Here is a 6,497-nt window from a genome sequence, read left to right as displayed (position 1 = left end):
TTGCATGTTACAGAGAAATCTTTTGTGAAAGGAAGAGTCAATTGATAGGGTCAACTTCATTGTCACAGCCACCCCAACTTTCAGCAACGACCACCCTGCTCAGTCAGCAGCCATCAACATTGAGGCAAGACCCTCCACCAGCCCATGATTATGACTTGGTGAAGGCTCAGGTGATCATTAACATTTTTAGCAATAAAATATTTTTTAATTAAGGTATGTACATTTTAAAAGACACAATGCAGGTCGGGAGTGGTGGCTCACGCCTGTAATCCTAGCACTATGGGAGGCTGAGGTGGGTAAAAAGTACAAAAATTAGGCGGGCGTGGTGGTAGGCACCTGTGATCCCAGCTACTCGGGAGGCTGAGGCATGAGAATCGCTTGAACCTGGGAGACAGGTTGCAGTGAGCTGAGATCATGCCACTGCGCTCCAGCCTAAGCACCAGAGCAAGACTCCCTCTAAAAAAAAAAATTAAAAGTAGAGCATACACATTTCTGCTCTCATCACTCCTGACTTAAACTTTCCTGGGACCCTGAAGACATGCAAATTTGAAAGCTGCATCCTAGTCACATCTGTGACTATCTGCATTGTCCTGAGTTCTTAATCATCTATTAAGTGGGAATTCTTCTACTCGACCTGTTGCACAAGGATTTTATGAAGTGGAATAATCTAGTATATATAAAACAATAAAATATTTTGATGAGATTTTACATCATTGCAAAAAAATGACTTTACATCATTACACTTAATTATCAAAAAATTAAATGAAAAGATTGCCTAGGCCGGGCAGAGCAGCTCAAGCCTGTAATCCCAGCACTTTGGGAGGCTGAGACGGGCAGATCACGAGGTCAGGAGATCGAGACCATCCTGGCTAACACGGTGAAACCCCGTCTCTACTAAAAATGCAAAAAATTAGCCAGGTGTGGCAGCGGGCGCCTGTAGTCCCAGCTACTTGGGAGGCTGAGGCAGGAGAATGGTGTGAACCCAGGAGGAGGAGCTCGCAGTGAGCCGAGATGGCACCACAGCACTCCAGCCTGGGCGACTGAGCGAGACTCTGTCTCAAAAAAAAAAAAAAAAAAAAAAAAAGAAAAGAAAAGATTGCCTAAATTGATCATGTCAATAAATTTAATTATTGACAACAAAGAACAAGAATGATTAAAACACAGATGATTCAAAAATATTTTAACAATTAAATTTCAATTTATTCTTCTCTGAGTGTTTAATCAGATCCAATAGCAAAAAGGACCTAACATCTCATCTTTCTCTACCTCATGTCCCTTTGGTAGAATGTTAAGGAATAATAAAATGGCCAAGGAGAAAAACATGGGAGAACAAGGAGAAAGATCACATAAATAATCTGCTAGGCTCTCAAACAATGTAAGGAATAGATAAAAAGAAGTATGTAACTATGGGGAAAAGTTAAGATTTTTGTCTTGGAACAGGCCATAAATATTAATATTTTTGTCACTTTTAATGGGCACTAAAAATACAATCTGTTTTCTTCAATCTTTTCCACCTATTCTAAATGGATAGTAAAAAGTTTGGCAAAAGCTGGCGCAGTGGCTCATGCCTATAATCCCAGCATTTTGGGAGGCTGAAGCAGGTTGATTACTTGAGGTCAGGAGTTCAAGACCAGCTTGGCCAACGTCGGGGGACTCTACTAAAAATACAAAAATTAGGCAGGTGCAGTGGTGTGCACCTGTAATCCCAGCTACTCAGGAGGCTGAGGCAGGAGAATCACTTGAAACCGGGAGGAGGAGGTTGTGGTGAGCCAAGATCGTGCTACCGCACTCCAGCCTGGGTGACAGAGTGAGATCCGTCTCAAAAATAAATAAATAAATAAATAAATAAATAAATAAATAAATAAATAAAAGTTTGGTAAAGGGAAAAAATAAAATAGATTCTTAAAGTTCAAGCCAACAATTATTGACTGAATATCTACTCTGAGTCTAATATGTTAAGGATATAAGAGTAGATTATAGTGTTACTCCTGCCCTCAGGGAGCTTATCCTTAAAGAAAGAAAAGACCACACAAGAAATTATTAGAGAAGACAGAAGAAAGACTCTTGATCAGAAGAAATCTGTCCTACCTACTATTACAGTTAACCATAGAGTTCAGTAACTACATAGCCCACATATTTGAAATCCATAGCTCATTACATGAGATAGGTTGTTCTAAGAATTCAAACTTTTCTTTTAAACACAGCTAAAGTTTAGAGTCTGTCAACCTTAAATATTTCCTTCAGTGCTCCACCTCCAGGAAAATCTGACAAAAGCATTATTACTTGTGCTTGACAATTAAGCGATAAGTCAAGCTCGCCTGGAGACATGTAACTTTGGCAATTATTTTCCCTGTGATCTCATTGTAGTATTTTTATTGCTTATCTAACGTTGAAAATCTATTATGTCTATTTTGTGCCGTCACTGTGGATACTTGGATGGATAAAACAGTTCCTACCATAAAGGAGCTCACCAAATACACAAGAGTTTTAATTCAATGCAGCTAAACGTGACAGGCATGTACATGGTATCACTGGGATAGGGAGGAAGGGCACACATAGGATAATGGTAAGTCTGATCACTTGGGTGACATTCACCTAAGTGTCCATTGTATATTTTTGTCTCTTTGTAAGCCTGGTGAGGAAGGAGAAGATGGGTAGGAAGGGACAGAATTTCTGGAGAATGTGGGAATTTGCCAGGCAAAGCACAGAGGAAGGGGTGAGAATATCAGGTAGAGGGAATAGCAAAGCACCAACCTGGGGAAAAATCAGAGCATGAGCCTGGGCCACAAGCAGAATAGAGTGTCACGATGAGTATAAGAGGTAGGCCAGTTGCAGATTATGAACCTTGAAAGCCAGTGTTAGAGATTAGTTTATCTTCCAAGTTAGTAGTCTCCAACGTATGTCCTGGAATACTGGAGAAATTTTATTTCTCTTAAAAAATTTCTATGCTTTTGTGTAGAAAAATTATATATTTATGTATATAAATACACACACACACGTACATACACACGTGTATATATATATAATTTTTCATTCATTGAAATCAGGACCTTAATTAAGAGGATGACTGGGAATGGGATAAATGAATAAAAAAGCTCTTTTAGGGTTATTAAGTACTTAAAAACATCCAGGAGGAGCTGTCCAGCAGATAGCTATAAATGAAAGTGAAGATCTAGGAGGGACCTTTGCTTAGATATGTAGATTTAGGAGACAGCCAATGAAGAGAGAAAAAAAAAATCAATGAACCAATGGCAGAATCTTGGGAAACACTAACATCTACAATAATACGGGCACTTAAAATTTTTTTAATTTGTTTTTATGCTCATATTTAAGAACTGTGAATAATTACTTTTTTCAAAAGTAAAATTAGAGCACAAGAAGCAGTGCTTGTACTTTTATTTAAAAACTCCCAAATATTAATACAAAGTAACTGCTAGGCCTTATTATTCCTTAGCGTATGAAAGTGAGACACAATGCGTTGTGAAGGGGAAAAAATGTTAGTAGTCCAACAGCAATTCAGAATGAAAAAAATTTCTTGCCATTTTGGGGGGCATCCAGTTAAGGATTTTAAAAGTCTACCATGAAACGGGCACTTTGAAGAAATGGCTGATTACAGGGCTGGCTCAGGGAAAATAAAGTGAACTTAGGATACCTTGTGTCAAGGAAGTGCTTCAAGATTAAAGGGACTATCAATAGGACGTAAGAGTTGGCTTAGAGAGGCTCCCTCTAGCCAAATCTGGGATGATGTGAAAATCAGTAATAATAATAAATTCTAACACATAGGGTATTTAAAAAAAATCTGTGAATCAAAAGTGTGAAAGAAAAATGGAAAGTTCTTGTTCACAAAAAGTCAGCCAATAAATGTAGAATGAATGATGGTATTAGAAAACCCCCATCTTAGCCAGGCACGGTGGCTCATGCCTGTAATCCCAGCAATTTGAGAAGCTAAGGCGGGTAGATCACTTGAGCCCAGGAGTTTGAGACTAGCCTGGCAACGTGGCGAAACCGTCTCTAAAAAAAATACAAAAATTAGCTGGATATGGTGCCACACATCTGTGGTCCCAGCTACCCAGGAATTTGAGGCTGCAGGGAGCTGTGATCATGCCACTGCAACTGCAGCCTGTGTGACCGAGCAAGACCCTGTCTTGAAATAAAGAAATAAAATTCCCATGTTGCAACTTCTATTTAATAATTGATTGATGCAAAGAATCAACAGATGTTAAAGTCATTGGGTTAGATTGTTGAGGAACAGGATATTTGCATAGTCTCAACAGACTCCTTCTTAAAGTGAAAAAGTATCTTAGAATGGGAAGATAAGGCAAATATCACTTTAACCAAATGTCACCAATAATGGGAGAAACTCACATGTGCCTTCTGATGCCATACAAATGGAAAGTACATATCTTCTAGGGCAAGATCCTTTAATTAAATCTAATCATGAAAGAAAGAAACAAATCTAGAATGTGGAGCATTCTGTAAGGCAATCATCCTGTAGTCTCCAAAAATGTTAGTATCAGAAAAGGTAACTAGCAAGGCGTGATGGCTTGTGCCTGTAACCCCAACTACTCGGGAGGATCGCTTGAGCCTAGGAGTTCACGACCAGCCTAGGCAACAGAGCAAGACTCCAACTCTTGAAAACAACAACAACAAACAAACAAACAAACGTAGCACTGTGGCTCGAGCCTGTAGTTCCAGCTACTTGGGAGGCTGAGGCAGGAGGATCCCTTGAGCCCAGGAGTTTGAGGCTGCAGTAAGCTATGCTGATGCCACTTCACTCCAGCATGGTCAACAGAGCAAGACCTTGTCTCTAAAAAATAAAATAAAAATAAAATAAAATAAAATAATAAATAAATTGGCCAGGCGTGGTGGCACATGCCTGTAATCCCATCACTTTGGGAGGCCGAGGTGGGCAGATCACATGAGGCTGGGAGTTCAAGACAAGCCTGGCCTACATGGCAAAACCCCGTCTCTACCAAAAATACAAAAATTAGCCAGGCATGGTAGTGCACATCTGTAATCCCAGCTACTAGAGAGGCTGAGGCACAAGAATGGCCTGAACCAGGGAGGCGGAGGTTGCAGTGAGCTGAGATCATACCATGACAGTGCATGTCTATAATCCCAGCTACTCGGGAAGCTGAGGCAGGAGAATCGCCTGAACCAGGGAGGCAGAGGTTGCAGTGAGCTGAGATCTTGCCACTGCACTCCAGCCTGGGCGACAGAGAGAGACTCTGTCTCAAAAAAATAAAAAAAAATAAAAAATAAAAATAAAAATAAAACAGAACACCAGAGAGAAATCAAAGAAGTCTACTTTTTTAAAAGGGGAGCAGTGGCCGAGCACCGTGGCTCATACCTGTAATCCCAGCACTTTGGGAGCCAAGGTGAGCAGATCACCTGAGGTCGAGAGTTTGAGACCAGCCTGGCCAACATGGAGAAACTCAGTCTCTACTAAAAGTACAAACATTAGCTGGGTGTGGTGGCGGGTGCCTGTTATCCTAGCTACTTGGGAGGCTGAGGCAGGAGAATCGCTTGAACCCGGGAGGCGGAGGTTGCGGTGAGCTGAGATCGTGCCACTGTACTCCAGCCTGGGCAACAAGAGTGAAACTGTCTTAAAAAAAAAAGAAAAAGTAAAAGGTGGGGGCAGGGGGAATTACTGTAGAGGAAAGGATGTAAAGGAGGAGACTAAACCTAATGTATCAACTATGTCTGAGTTCACAATAAAAATAAAACAAAAACATTTAGATATAAAGGATATTTTAGGAACAATTGGGGAGTATCGATTTTTATATACACTAGCTATTATTCAATGTTAAATTTCTTGAGTGTCATCATGGTATAGTGGTTACATAAAAGAATGTCCTTGTTCTTAGATATGTGGTGATATATTTAGGGCTCAGTCATCATGATGACTGAAATTTATTTTCAAAAGAATCAGTGGCCAGGTGCGGTGGCTCATCCCTGTTATTCCAGCACTTTGGGAGGCCTAGGCGGGCAGATCACGAGGTCGGGAGATCGAGACCGTCCTGGCTAACATGGTGAAAACCTGTCTCTACTGAAAATAAAAAAAAATTAGCCGGGCATGGTGGCAGGCGCCTGCAGTCCCAACTACTAGTGTGAACCCAGGAGGCGGAGCTTGCAGTGAGCCGAGATCGCGTCACTGCACTCCAGCCTGGGCGACAAAGTGAGACTCCATCTCAAAAAAAAAAAAAAAAAAAAAAAAAAAAGAAATATACACATAAGAGATAGGAGATAAAATAAATATAACAAAATATGAACACGGTGAAATTAGATAAAAAGAAATGGATGTTCACTGTACTATGTTTATAGCTTTCTGTAGCTTTAAAAACTTTCAAAAGTAGAAGTCAGAAAAAACATAATTTATGTATGGCTAATATGCTACAGTTGATTTTATTTAGATGAATAAATGTGCTAAGTACTAATAAATTATTTAGTACTTTTTCAAAAGCCCATCATGAAATTCTTTCCCATCAAAGCTAACC

Source organism: Macaca mulatta, chromosome 13 (genome assembly GCF_049350105.2).
Source record: "Macaca mulatta isolate MMU2019108-1 chromosome 13, T2T-MMU8v2.0, whole genome shotgun sequence".
NCBI lineage: Eukaryota > Metazoa > Chordata > Mammalia > Primates > Cercopithecidae > Macaca > Macaca mulatta.
Note: the sequence above shows the minus strand (reverse complement) of the source record.